General features: G+C 42.7%; 1 protein-coding gene and 1 long non-coding RNA gene across 2 annotated transcripts in view; both read right to left on the bottom strand.

Moving 5' to 3' along the window:
* Window positions 1-15,735, bottom strand: part of CenG1A (Centaurin gamma 1A) — a 675,383-nt gene that overhangs the window by 278,201 nt on the left and 381,447 nt on the right. The gene's annotated exons all lie outside the window — the stretch shown is intronic.
* Window positions 12,428-15,461, bottom strand: LOC128702852 (uncharacterized). Its single transcript, XR_008409164.2, has 3 exons — window positions 14,789-15,461; window positions 14,524-14,675; window positions 12,428-13,482 (listed from the first exon to the last, which is right to left on the bottom strand). It is a non-coding gene; the product is annotated as an uncharacterized lncRNA (long non-coding RNA).

Genomic DNA, 15,735 nt, shown 5'->3' with positions numbered 1-15,735 from the left:
ATATATATATATATATATATATATATAGTTCACTTACTATAGATACAATAATTATCAAAACATGTGCTACACTGCTTCACGTTCATTTTCTGGTTGAGGTCGCTCGATACCTTCAATGAAGTAGTTTATGAGGAAGCCAGAACAATGATCACCTGAGAGAGTAAGGACGCTAGTAAAATTGTATATGAGGGAGATAAAGAAGATCGAGGTAGAGTGAGGGGAGTGACTGAGAATGTGGGAGTGAGGTAGAGTTAAGGAGCGAGGGAGAATGAGGAAGTAAAACTGAGTGAGAGCGATTAGAGTGAGGAAGAGAGGCAGACATAGGGAGAAGGGAGGGTGGTGATGAAGATAACTTGCGGTATGTGAAGTATGTCATACATGTTCCTGGGCGCCTGCCCCATTATCCTCCCTCCCACTGCCTTCCCACACCCCTCCCACCTACCCCTCCCGCCTATCCCTCCCACACCCCTCCCACTTACCCCTCTCATACCCCTACCACTGCCTTCCGACACCCCTACCACTGCCTTCCCACACCCCTCCCACTTACCCCTCCCACCTACCCCTCCCACACCCCTTCCACTGCCTTCCCACACCCCTCCCATTGCCCTCCCACACCCCTCCCACTGTCTTCCCACACCCCTCCCACCTACCCTTCACACACCCCTCCCACTTACCGTTCCCACACACACCTCCCACACACCTTCCACTCACTCCTCCCAGGGTGTGTGCTCACCACACATTCAAGAGGGAGTGAGCGCGCTCACTGTGGCCAGGGTGAAACACAAGACACCGGTAATGATTAATGAAGATACTGGTAATTAATGACAGTGAGAGATAATCAAGAAGATAATTACTGATGATGAAGAGATTGACAATGATTAATGAAGATGAAGGACGATAACTAATATTGGATTTAGAAGCGGAGACAATGATAATGATGATGACGATGACGATTATAATGATGATTATAGCCTCCCTCACACTGTCTCCTTCCTCATAACTCCCCCCTCACACTGTATCCTTCCTTATAGCTCCCTCCCCCCTCACATTGCATCCTGTGGCAGTTAACTTGTAAACATTTACCCGGCAGTATCCTCTCTGGCAATGGGAGTATCGTGTACGTCATTACTATGTCTCCCCTGGGTCTTCATTCTTAGGCCACCAGGTTCAGTTGCCATCATCTCTGCTTGTACTTCACGGTCCTCAACTCCTAAGAGACTCTTTGTTTATGTCAGTGAGGGAGGTCCTCTGGTCTGCCACCATCACACATGCTCATCAGATTATCTTCACGTCTGTCTACCATCTTAAAGTCCATGCTGACTTACGCTATAAATTCCACTTTCTTCCAACGCCTTGGGCAGAACATACCTCAGGTCTTGCATCAATATTACTTTGATGATTGTGCAACACTTTCTTGTGGAAACGTTTCACCAACAAGTGGCTTCCTCAGTCCGGTACGGAGATGAACAGTGAAAGATGAGAATGAGTTTGAGGTTATCAGTCACTCAGCCTTGAGCAGACGTGCTCAGTCCATCAGTCATAATAAACCACAACATTACTTTGATCTCATGACACAATGTTTACTTTACCGCCATCTTGGCTTTCTTTGGGAAATTTCTCATGCGTTCATAATCTCTGTTTCCTCAGTAGTGTGAGGTTCCTGTCCTCCTTTCCAACTTACGTTCTCTATCACTCTTCTACCGGATAATTAGAACAGTTTAACCCAGAGAGGGTCACTATCACCTTGTGGTATTCCCGCCTGTGTTTTGCTTGTTGTGTGTAGCCAGTAATATAAATGGCCTATACATGCTTGTGACATTACTGACTTACCTTTGATACGCCTTTTAATGAGTTCCGAAAGTTTTTCTAGTCCCGGATCCCGGCCATGGGCCAGGCTTGTCTCATGCTTGCCTGGTCAACCAGACTCTTGCTGTTGGTGGCACGGAGCCCCACATATCCATCATCACCTGGTTGATCTGACACCTAGTGAAGATACTTGTCCCAGCAGTGGACAAGCGTAACAATCGGCATGGCAGTTGTTACACATATATGACATTCCTGACATAGCAAGTGTTGGCAGCTGCTGCCTGTCTTTCATTCCTGCAGCTTCCTTCACATGTGGCTGCCTTCACAAGGTTTGCTCTCAATGTTTATCAGTCTTTGCAGTTTCTTTCTGAGGGAAATTCCCTATATTTAGTAGTTTTACTTTTAAAATGTTTATTGTGTTGATGTTTTGTTGTGTTGATGTTTCTAAGTCTTGTTTATGTCTGGTCAGTGCCTACCTCATCGTACTCACTATTATTCTCCTCTTCCTTCTTTCCTCTCTTCTTTTTTCGTGTCATCTCCTTTCTCCATAGCAGCTCCTCATTCTCTTCTCTTCTATTCTTTCTTCCTTTACTTTTTTTTACAGGGTTTGACAAGATTAGCTTAAGGATCCCTAGTTTTATTGACAAGTTATTTACAGGTTAAGGATTCCAAACTTTATTGACAAGCTAAGAGCTGTTACCTACATCAGCTCATTTGAAAGCATTTTTATTGTTATGAGACATACAAGTAGGGAACAAGATGAAGTTGGAGCCATCTGTGGGCCAATATTTTAATTTGATCAACTGACTTTATCTCGTTGACATCATAATGCTGTACGAATGTGTTCCAGACTCGAGTCATCCTGGGTATATATGATCTCAGATGAAGTGATGTTCTGGAGAAGGGTACAGCCAGACTGAAGTTGCTGCTGGCTGCCCGTCTTGTGGTATAGAAACTTGCTTCACGCTGTCCTCGAAGTGGATCTAAGTGTGGTACTTTGACAATTCTGGCCTCGTACATAGCAGTAACGCCACCCACATCCCTCCTGTGTTGAAAGCTCTGCTGAAATGACAGATCTACCCTTCCCTCTCTCTCTCTATCCCATTCTTTCTTCCTCTGCTTCCTTCCCTCTTTCTTCCTTTACCCCCTTCCCTCTCTCCTCTTTCCCCCTTTCATCTCTCTTCTTTCTTCCATCCTCTTTCCTCTTTTTCCTCCTTGCTTTTTTCTTTCCTCTCTTCTCTTCTTCCCTCCTCTCCTTTTCTGGCCTATCCCCTTTCTCTCCCCACTACTTCTGCCTCTTTCCTTCCCCTCCTGCCGCCAACTCAAACACTTAAGTACTTCCCATAAACGTCATTATATAAACCGAAGAGTTAATCTAGCTTTCCTCCCCTCCCACTTTCCCCTCTCTGAAGTGAGGGGGAAGTGTTGGGGGTGAGATCGGAAGAGGGAGGCAAATTATGGCAAAGGTACTGGATAGGCAGAATATTATGAGTGAGAATCTGAAAAGAGTATGAGGGAGGTGGAGTGTGAGAGGTGGGGTGGAGGTGTGAGGGATAAGGAGGTAGGGGTGATAAGAGAGGTAGGGGGAGACGAGGGAAGAGGGTGTGAAGATGACCTTCCCTGAGAGGTAGCATTACTCCGGGATGCTGCCTCTCATCTCCCGTTTGATGCCCTGCTACATCCACACCCACTCCCACAACCAGAGCAGTAGCCATACAGGGAACGAAGCAGTAGCCATACAGGGAACGAAGCAGTAGCCATACAGGGAACGAAGCAGTAGCCATACAGGGAACGAAGCAGTAGCCATACAAGGAACGAAGCAGTAGCCATACAAGGAACGAAGCAGTAGCCATACAAGGAACGAAGCAGTAGCCATACAAGGAACGAAGCAGTAGCCATACAGGGAACGAAGCAGTAGCCATACAAGGAACGAAGCAGTAGCCATACAGGGAACGAAGCAGTAGCCATACAAGGAACGAAGCAGTAGCCATACAAGGAACGAAGCAGTAGCCATACAAGGAACGAAGTAGTAGCCATACAAGGAACGGAGAAGTAGCAATACAGGGAACAAAGGCAATAAAGGGAAAGAAACAATGATGAGGACAATAAAATGAACACAGATGGAAGGGAAACTTCAGACAAGTGAGCAGCAGAGGTATAAGTCACTAAAGGTCAAGTGTTGACACTACTACTACTACCAGTCCGTCGCCCCTGCACGATGTGATGGTCGTATGCGTCTGTAGAGTGCAGGTAGCAATAGCCTGGTTGATCAGGCCCTCACCAGGAATGTCATTTAACGGGGCAAGCTGTGGAAGAAGAACCTCTGGCAACCGCCGACGGGTCAGTCAAGGAAACCACGGTACGGATTGGGATCAAACTCACGGCGAGTGGTAAAACTCCAGGCCAGTGCGTAAACCACTGGGCCAGCTGCAAACAATAAGATTCCTCCAACTAGGTATATTTATACACTTGGTCACATTTGTGGTCACAGTGGTGGCCCATGCTAACCTCCCTATGGTATGTAAATATACCTAGTTGGATGAATCTTATTGTAGCCAGCTGGCCCAGTGGCTTAGGCACTGGCCTGGAGTTTTTCGACTCACTCACCGTGAGTTCGATCCTCACCCGTACTTGGTTTGTTTGCAATCGTGTTAATACTAGTTCCTGAGTCATGAACCAGGGAACCAGCATCACTTGTAAAACAACACAAGGAATGCCTTGCAAGGCGTTCCCTGTGATCGTATTGCTTGGACCTCCTCGTCTTTTATTCAACACTGCAAGCTCCTGATGATGTGTTGATTGCAACACGAAAGGCCGAGAGCTATCATTCAAATCCCCCGGTGGTTGTTTTGCATCCTGTATCGCTTGTTCACGATATTTGCATATTAATGTAAGTTGATGACACCACTGGATGTTATCTTAATGCTATCCACCCTGGTGTTGGCCCCAAGTCAACCACCAACGGAAAATACTAACGGAAAACCAACAACTTTAACTACCAACAGAAAACCACTAGAGTAAACTAGCAATGGAAAAGCTACGAATGGAAAACGACCAACGGAAACCCAATCAACGGGAAGGAAAAAAACATTGTAGCAGCGGTATAGGGAAGCCGAGAATCCTTAAATCCTACTGAAGGATACAATGAGGATTAGTGGAGTGTTAAATAGCTAGGGAGAGAGAGAGAGAAGCAGGGAGAAGATATACCTTTGATAAGTTCTGAGAGTTTTTCCACTCCCGGAGCCCGGCCTTGGGCCAGGCTCGTCCACACACACACACACACACACACACACACACACACACACACACCAGCAACCACATCACACAATATATATATATATATATATATATATATATATATATATATATATATATATATATATATATATATATATATATATATATATATATATATATCAGACTAAGTGTCTATCGACAAGTGCCCTTTGACACAAGGTAAATGCTACTACTATTGCTACTACTACTACTACTACCACTACTACTAATACTACTACTACTACTGCTACTAATAATAATATTACACACATACACCTTTAAGAGTATGTAGCTGAGTATATAGGATATTGATGAGGTAGACACACCATGCAGATCTCTCAAGTATATACATTACCCATACGCAGCTTCAGGTCTAGGAGCGCATCTACACACCAGAAACACTCACCTTCACAACTTCAGGATCTGAAGTGCCTCAACACTCACCTGAAACACAAAATATTACAGATTAATAAGTTACACTAAGAATATCTCTCAGCCTGAATTGTGTTGACAGTCACTACTGAATATCAAAATAACATCAATATTGATGATAGTTTAAGCTGGTCTATGATTGATACAGTTGTATTAAGCTGGTCTATGATTGATACAGTTGTATTAAGCTGGTCTATGATTGATACAGTTGTATTAAGCTGGTCTATGATTGATACAGTTGTATTAAGCTGGTCTATGATTGATACACTTGTATTAAGCTGGTCTATGATTGATACACTTGTATTAAGCTGGTCTATGATTGATACAGTTGCATAAAGCTGGTCTACGACCTCTTGTGGTGAAAATTATTTAACTTAAGGGGGAAGCGTTAAGCCCGTAGGAGCTTAACGTTTTCCCGTGAATTTTAATGTTTATAACCTTAAGACTGGAAAGCAGAGAGAGAGAGAGAGAGAGAGAGAGAGAGAGAGAGAGATGAAGCAAGGAATGAGGAAGTAACTATAGATGAAGCAAGGAATGAGGAAGTAACCATAGATGAAGCAAGGAATGAGAAAGCAACCATAGATGAAGCAAGGAATGAGAAAGCAACCATAGATGAAGCAAGGAATGAGGAAGTAACTATAGATGAAGCAAGGAATGAGAAAGCAACCATAGATGAAGCAAGGAATGAGGAAGTAACCATAGATGAAGCAAGGAATGAGGAAGTAACCATAGATGAAGCAAGGAATGAGAAAGCAACCATAGATGAAGCAAGGAATGAGGAAGTAACTATAGATGAAGCAAGGAATGAGGAAGTAACCATAGATGAAGCAAGGAATGAGAAAGCAACCATAGATGAAGCAAGGAATGAGGAAGTAACCATAGATGAAGCAAGGAATGAGAAAGCAACCATAGATGAAGCAAGGAATGAGGAAGTAACTATAGATGAAGCAAGGAATGAGAAAGCAACCATAGATGAAGCAAGGAATGAGGAAGTAACTATAGATGAAGCAAGGAATGAGGAAGCAACCATAGATGAAGCAAGGAATGAGGAAGTAACCATAGATGAAGCAAGGAATGAGAAAGTAACCATAGATGAAGCAAGGAATGAGAAAGCAACCATAGATGAAGCAAGGAATGAGGAAGTAACTATAGATGAAGCAAGGAATGAGGAAGTAACTATAGATGAAGCAAGGAATGAGGAAGTAACTATAGATGAAGCAAGGAATGAGAAGTAACCATAGAGAAGCAAGGAATGAGGAAGCAACCATAGATGAAGCAAGGAATGAGGAAGTAACTATAGATGAAGCAAGGAATGAGAAAGCAACCATAGATGAAGCAAGGAATGAGGAAGTAACCATAGATGAAGCAAGGAATGAGGAAGTAACTATAGATGAAGCAAGGAATGAGGAAGTAACTATAGATGAAGCAAGGAATGAGAAAGTAACCGTAGATGAAGCAAGGAATGAGGAAGTAACTATAGATGAAGCAAGGAATGAGGAAGTAACTATAGATGAAGCAAGGAATGAGAAAGCAACCATAGATGAAGCAAGGAATGAGGAAGTAACCATAGATGAAGCAAGGAATGAGAAAGTAACCATAGATGAAGCAAGGAATGAGAAAGCAACCATAGATGAAGCAAGGAATGAGGAAGTAACCATAGATGAAGCAAGGAATGAGGAAGCAACCATAGATGAAGCAAGGAATGAGGAAGTAACTATAGATGAAGCAAGGAATGAGAAAGCAACCATAGATGAAGCAAGGAATGAGGAAGTAACCATAGATGAAGCAAGGAATGAGGAAGTAACTATAGATGAAGCAAGGAATGAGGAAGTAACTATAGATGAAGCAAGGAATGAGAAAGTAACCATAGATGAAGCAAGGAATGAGGAAGTAACTATAGATGAAGCAAGGAATGAGAAAGTAACCATAGATGAAGCAAGGAATGAGGAAGTAACTATAGATGAAGCAAGGAATGAGAAAGTAACCATAGATGAAGCAAGGAATGAGGAAGTAACTATAGATGAAGCAAGGAATGAGAAAGTAACCATAGATGAAGCAAGGAATGAGGAAGTAACTATAGATGAAGCAAGGAATGAGGAAGTAACCATAGATGAAGCAAGGAATGAGGAAGTAACTATAGATGAAGCAAGGAATGAGGAAGTAACCATAGATGAAGCAACCATAGATGAAGCAAGGAATGAGGAAGCAACCATAGATGAAGCAAGGAATGAGGAAGTAACCATAGATGAAGCAACCATAGATGAAGCAAGGAATGAGAAAGCAACCATAGATGAAGCAAGGAATGAGGAAGCAACCATAGATGAAGCAAGGAATGAGGAAGCAACCATAGATGAAGCAAGGAATGAGGAAGCAACCATAGATGAAGCAACCATAGATGAAGCAACCATAGATGAAGCAAGGAATGAGGAAGTAACCATAGATGAAGCAAGGAATGAGGAAGTAACTATAGATGAAGCAAGGAATGAGGAAGTAACTATAGATGAAGCAAGGAATGAGGAAGTAACTATAGATGAAGCAAGGAATGAGGAAGCAACCATAGATGAAGCAAGGAATGAGGAAGTAGCAGCAGAGAATAAACAAGAAATCAAGACGGCAGAAAATAAGGATGATAAAGCACAAAATGCTGAATTCTTTATCCATGGATAATATGTTGCAGACAGCAATCACAGCTTGCTGGATCAATGCTTGCAAACAGTAGTCACACAATCTGTTGGATCAATGCTTGCAAACGGTAGTCACACAACCTGCTGGATCAATGCTTGCAGACAGTAGTCACACAACCTGCTGGATCAATGCTTGCAGACAGTCACACAACCTGCTGGACCAATGCTTGCAAACAGTAGTCACATAGCCTGCTGGATCCATGCTTGTAAACAGTAATCACTCAGCCTGTTGGATCAGTGCTTGCAGATGGTAGTCACAGTCTGCTGGATCAACGTGAAAAGAGTGAAAGCAATAAAGTAGCAAGGAAGAGTGACCAAGCAGACATCAGATCACAGCTGCAGCACTTTCTGCAAACCTGCTGCTGCTGGTAGTGATAGTGGTGGTGCTTATTATTGTGATGGTGGTAGTGATAGTGGTGGTGCTTATTATTGTGATGGTGGTAGTGATAGTGGTGGTGCTTATTATAGTGATGGTGGTAGTGATAGTGGTGGTGCTTATTATTGTGATGGTGGTAGTGATAGTGGTGGTGCTTATTATTGTGATGGTGGTAGTGATAGTGGTGGTGCTTATTATTGTGATGGTGGTAGTGACAGTGGTGGTGCTTATTATTGTGATAGTGGTAGTGATAGTGGTGGTGCTTATTATTGTGATGGTGGTAGTGATAGTGGTGGTGCTTATTATTGTGATGGTGGCTTATTAGTGATAGTGGTGGTGCTTATTATTGTGATGGTGGTATGATAGTGGTGGTTATTGTGATGGTGGTGGTGCTTATTATTGTGATGGTGGTAGTGATAGTGGTGGTGCTTATTATTGTGATGGTGGTAGTGATAGTGGTGGTGCTTATTATTGTGATGGTGGTAGTGATAGTGGTGGTGCTTATTATAGTGATGGTAGTGATAGTGGTGGTGCTTATTATAGTGATGGTGGTAGTGATAGTGGTGGTGCTTATTATAGTGATGGTGGTGCTTATTATTGTGATGGTGGTAGTGATAGTGGTGGTGCTTATTATTGTGATGGTGGTAGTGATAGTGGTGGTGCTTATTATTGTGATGGTGGTAGTGATAGTGGTGGTGCTTATTATAGTGATGGTGGTAGTGATAGTGGTGGTGCTTATTATTGTGATGGTGGTAGTGATAGTGGTGGTGCTTATTATTGTGATGGTGGTAGTGACAGTGGTGGTGCTTATTATTGTGATAGTGGTAGTGATAGTGGTGGTGCTTATTATTGTGATGGTGGTAGTGATAGTGGTGGTGCTTATTATTGTGATGGTGGTAGTGATAGTGGTGGTGCTTATTATTGTGATGGTGGTAGTGATAGTGGTGGTGCTTATTATTGTGATGGTGGTAGTGACAGTGGTGGTGCTTATTATTGTGATAGTGGTAGTGATAGTGGTGGTGCTTATTATTGTGATGGTGGTAGTGATAGTGGTGGTGCTTATTATAGTGATGGTGGTAGTGACAGTGGTGGTGCTTATTATTGTGATGGTGGTAGTGATAGTGGTGGTGCTTATTATTGTGATGGTGGTAGTGATAGTGGTGGTGCTTATTATAGTGATGGTGGTAGTGATAGTGGTGATGCTTATTATAGTGATGGTGATAGTGATAGTGGTGGTGCTTATTATTATGATGGTGGTAGTGATAGTGGTGGTGCTTATTATAGTGATAGTGGTAGTGATAGTGGTGGTGCTTATTATTGTGATGGTGGTAGTGATAGTGGTGGTGCTTATTATAGTGATGGTGGTAGTGATAGTGGTGGTGCTTATTATTGTGATGGTGGTAGTGACAGTGGTGGTGCTTATTATTGTGATGGTGGTAGTGACAGTGGTGGTGCTTATTATTGTGATGGTGGTAGTGACAGTGGTGGTGTTTATTATAGTGATGGTGGTAGTGCTTATTATTGTGATGGTGGTAGTGATAGTGGTGGTGCTTATTATCGTGATGGTAGTGATAGTGGTGGTGCTTATTATAGTGATAGTGGTGGTGCTTATTATAGTGATAGTGGTAGTGATAGTGGTGGTGCTTATTATAGTGATGGTGGTGGTGCTTATTATTGTGATGGTGGTAGTGATAGTGGTGGTGCTTATTATAGTGATGGTGGTAGTGCTTATTATTGTGATGGTGGTAGTGATAGTGGTGGTGCTTATTATAGTGATGGTAGTAATAGTGGTGGTGCTTATTATAGTGATGGTGGTAGTGATAGTGGTGGTGCTTATTATTGTGATGGTGGTAGTGATAGTGGTGATGCTTATTACTGTGATGGTGGTAGTGATAGTGGTGGTGCTTATTATTGTTATGGTGGTAGTGATAGTGGTGGTGCTTATTATAGTGATGGTGGTAGTGATAGTGGTGGTGCTTATTATAGTGATGGTGGTAGTGATAGTGGTGGTGCTTATTATAGTGATGGTGGTGGTCGTTACAGTGATGGTGGTGCTTATTATAGTGATGATGGTAGTGATAGTGCTCGTTACAGTGATGGTGGTGCTTATAGTGATGGTAGTTATAATGATGTTTGGAAATGGTGATTTTCCTGCCTTTTAAACAGAAAAAAATGAGTTACTGTATTAAGAGTTAGTAACTACATGTATACTGGGAAGAAACAACTGTCATGTTTCCTGACTAATAAAACACTACAACTATTAGCACCATCACCACCACAACCATCACCACCATAACTACCATTACCACAAGCATCACCATCACCTGTACTCGTTTCAACTGATTAATATTACAAACACATATCCTAGAAATGGACATTTATCAATGAGTTGCTCAGGAGCTCTGCATAAATATACTACTTTGTGATAATTAGCCTTTCCAGCGATTATGGAAGCCTGGTCCAGTAGTTTTGTTGGAAGCCTGGTCTATTAGTTGTGTTGGCAGCCTGGTTCAGTAGTGTTGGCAGCCTGGTCCATTAGTTGTGTTGGAAACCTTGTCCATTAGTTGTGTTGGCAGAGTGGTCCATCAGCAGTGATGGAAGCTTGATCAGCAAGCCATGTTGGAATCCCCTGGCCACCGGTGAATTATCCCAAGCAATGAATCGCCATTACCAGTCTGGCCACAAAAAGGTAGTCTTTCAGATGCAGAAAAAGATGGTGTTTGTGGACAGTGAGGAGGGAGGATCTTGCCTGTACTGTGGTGGTGGTAATAGTTGTAGTGGTGGTTGGTAATGGTGATGGACTTGGCCGTTATGGTGTGGTGGTTGTGATGGTGGTGGTGGTGGATGAAGGTGGGCAAGTTGTCACAGTGGTGGTGGTACCAGTAACCTTGGATCTTCCTGATGTATGGAATGCAAGAGTAAAAAAAGAAAAATAAGGGCGAAGGTGATTATTTAAAGCAACAGCAGTAGCAACAGCAGTAGCAGTAGTAACAGCAACAGTAGCAACATCAGCCACAGCAGTAGCAACAGCAGAAGCATCAGCAACAACAGCAGCATTAGCAACAGCAGCATCAGCAACAGCAACAGCAGTAACAGCAGCAACAGCGGCGGCAGCATTTATATAATATTTAATGTCGCTACATTATTTGTACCTATGACTAGTTATTATTATTATTATTGTTCTTCAATGTTAAGAGACAAAAGGTCATCTCTAAATATTAGTACAGGGTAAGTTAAGCTCAAAGATGGTACCTAATACCGAGATGTAATTAGTACACATGCGATACCTAATACCAAGATGTAATAGTAAACATGCGCAGCACTATGCTACTTTGATAAGGAACCTTATCGCTCACTGGAATACCAAGAAGAAAAAACCCCATCAGACTGTTTAAGCAGCGGTGTCAGCAGGCTACAGGGTGAGTCAGTAAGCCAGGTCTGTGAGAGAGAACCTTCCCCACCTCTGTTGCAATGTTGACCACACCACACTATAGAAATCCACTCTCTTGCATTCGTCTACGCAACCCATGCACGACTCTCACCGGACTGCTTGCTTGCTCACTTTCTCTCTCTCTCTCTCTCTCTCTCTCTCTCTCTCTCTCTCTCTCTCTCCCGTGGGTACACATATACAACTGCATCATAAGAGCAATTAACCAACCGATTTATTAAATAAATAGAAAGTAACTAACTTTAAGTGATCAGTCAGTCCACAAAATGTCTTTGCAAATATTTCATTATCAGAGTGAGATACAAGTTCTTTCATAGTAACACCTAACTGAGAACCACACCACTAACAAGGTCACCTAACTGAGAACCACACCACTAACAAGGTCACCTAACTGAGAACCACACCACTAACAAGGTCACCTAACTGAGAACCACACCACTAACAAGGTCACCTAACTGAGAACCACACCACTAACAAGGTCACCTAACTGAGAACCACACCACTAACAAGGTCACCTAACTGAGAACCACACCACTAACAAGGTCACCTAACTGAGAACCAAATCACCAACAAGGTCGCAAACAGTTCTTACTAACAAGGACAAGCAACCATCAATACTAACATGGGCACAACTCTTACGACTAACAACAATGAGGCAAACACAGCTCACACAACTAACAAGGATACAAAGTTTTCGCTACTAACAAGAAGGAAGTAAACAGCTCCCACAACTAACAGGGACACAAACAGAGCTCCCACAAATAAGAGCGACACAAACACAGCTCCCACAACTAACAGGGACACAAACAGAGCTCCCACAAATAAGAGCGACACAAACACAGCTCCCACAACTAACAAAACCAATACCATCGCTCGAACTGGATTGTTGGGAAATCAACATCTGTCTCTTCCACAGCCTGAATACAACTTCACATACCATCTTGCCTCCACAGAAGAGGGTATAGTTCTTATAGAGGAAAACTGGTGGAACCGGCGAGCATCACTGAGAATGTAGCAGCATCACCCGGAGGGAGATGAACAAAAACACTTGCATTGCTGCTACCAGCCTCCAAGCAGGAAAAAGATCACCTCCCTGGCCAGACCCACTCCAATCACCCTTCTAGCCTCGACTTACCTGGAGATATCTACCTGGCCAGGCCTCTCCTCAACCCTCGTTGCCTGTAATCCTTCCACTTCTCGCTAACGTTCCCGACATATGGCAGGAGATGATTTTAATACAAATTGCACTCTTAGTCCCCCTCCCTCCTCCACCTCCTCACCCTGGTCTTCTTTGGTTCCTCCCAGGACCTCCAAGCCACCAGTACCCTTGCTGGAACTGTATGGTCAAGAAGTGGTGTATCCGTTGGCTTAACCAGTCCTGGTTATTCCCGGGTTTCTCTCTCTCATAGCTGTCTGCCGATCGATGAGATGAAGATGGACCAGAAGCTATGAATCAACCCCTGCAAATATAACTAGGTGAGTATAGTAATTTCAATACAATACTTATTCAGTCTGTGGGTTATTAACAAGTGGTATAATCTGGATGATGAGATAGAACCTTATTCCATACACAGTTTTAAGAATAGGAATGATGAGCCCCGCGAGGTACACTGCTTTTCCTCCACCACGAGGTATATTAAGTGAAATCACGCTGTAAAAACCCCGAAGACAATAACCTCCAATGTGGAGTTAATATTTTAAATTATATTAACTTGGCGTGCGTTATTAAGGTTCCACGTCCTCTCCATTAAGCTTTAAGTTTCTTTGATATATATATATATATATATATATATATATATATATATATATATATATATATATATATATATATATATATATATATATATATATATATATATATATCCGAATATACGATGATGTAGGTAGTGTGTGTTAGTTAGTTACTAGTTATCAAAGGTTCTTGTCGAAAGACACCTAGCTTTTTTTTTGTGAGAGAGAGAGTGAGAGAGAGAGAGAGAGAGAGAGAGAGAGAGAGAGAGAGAGAGAGAGAGAGAGAGAGAGAGAGAGAGAGAGAGAGAGAGAGAATATGTGGTTTTACTCAAAATACACAAACTAGACTAACCAATATACTCCCTTAAAACTTTTAATTATTATCTTGCCAATTTTTTAATACCCTTATTTTCCCCACTTACAAAGAATAAATACACAATAAACAATTAAATCTTCAAAGGAAATAGATATTTTGAATCCCGGAGGTTCAGTCTGTATGGCTAGTATACGGATACATTCACTTACAAATCTCTTCAAGCATCACACATTCTGCTGACAATATACTGACAATTCTTGGCTTCAATGATAGCAGGGAGGGCGAGTGGGGTGGGGGGGGGGGATTACCATACCACCAATGTCTTGACTACCATACAAGTTCTGTATTAATACTATTAACGAGAGATACGAATCTCTTAACGCAGAACTAAACCGTCTGAGTAGAAACACAATAAGCCACCAAGGGAGATGAGTTATGCAGCCAGCATGCCTACCATCTTCCCCACGCTGTTCTCACGGTGTAGTCTCTGCTCCCCTTCCCTGATGCTACGCAGACACCGCACATGTGCACGTCTGCAGGTACAGCAGAGGTACATACGTCTGCCGGTACAGCAGAGATATACACGTCTACAGGTACAGCACATGTCTGCAGGTCCAGAAATTAAGACACTAAAGAAATTTAGTGTTTTTCTTGTGTATTGAGCACTGATTTGCAATAATTTAAAGGACAGCGGCAACCTGCGTAGCCTGAGGTCTCACCTGTGTCCAGCAGCACCACTAGTGACCATGAGTGACCATGAGACCACGGGTGACCACCACGTCATCTGGCTGTCGTGTGAACATTCCCAAGGATGAGCAGCTCTGTCACCACCACGTGTATTCTACATCCACCTCGTGTATTCTACATCCACCTCGTGGTATAAACCTTGGTAATAAATACCGACAAGTTGGTTTAGAAAGACACGTTAGCAAACACTATGACATATTTATTAGAAAACGTTTCGGTCCTGGGACCTTGATCACTTCTAACATACAGAGGTAGAAAGACATTATATATATAGGCGGAGAGTGAGGTGTGACGCACGTGACCTGAGGAATGTCATAAGAACATAAGAATGGAGGAACACTGTAGAAGGCCTACTGGCCCATGCGAGGCAGGTCCTTATCAAAACAACCTCTACCTATGATGAGGACGGGTAGACGATGAAATCATGTGACTCCTGTGTTGTTGGGTTGGTGGTTCTTAAGCATCATGTATGCCAATGTTTTTGAAATTTTGTAGTTTCCAGTGTTGCGTTCTATAGTGTCGGTGACGGCGATTAGTGAGGCTTCTAGGCACCGTCGGCGTCTGAGGTCTGGTTCGGTGAGAACGAGTTGTGCCTCATTCTAGTTCATCAAATCCCCCGTTAATTCTACCAACATTAATACACACTATGGGTGTTGTACACTATAACCATCACATAAAATATGACAGTGTATAGTATAGTGTGTACACTACAGTGTATAGTATGTACATACTGGGTGTACATTCACAATACAACCACTATACAGAACTATCATCATACACTGGGTGTTCCCACAGAGTTGCTACACAATCCTAATTGTGTTATTAAAAACTTTCATTAAGCTACAAAGGAACACCACAGTGTATATTTTATCCGTTTACGGAGGTTTTCTGCAGTGGGCACGCATGGCTGGCCAGGCAG

The sequence above is a fragment of the Cherax quadricarinatus genome, chromosome 82 (assembly GCF_038502225.1).
Source record: "Cherax quadricarinatus isolate ZL_2023a chromosome 82, ASM3850222v1, whole genome shotgun sequence".
NCBI lineage: Eukaryota > Metazoa > Arthropoda > Malacostraca > Decapoda > Parastacidae > Cherax > Cherax quadricarinatus.
This window is presented reverse-complemented; position numbering and strand designations above follow the sequence as displayed.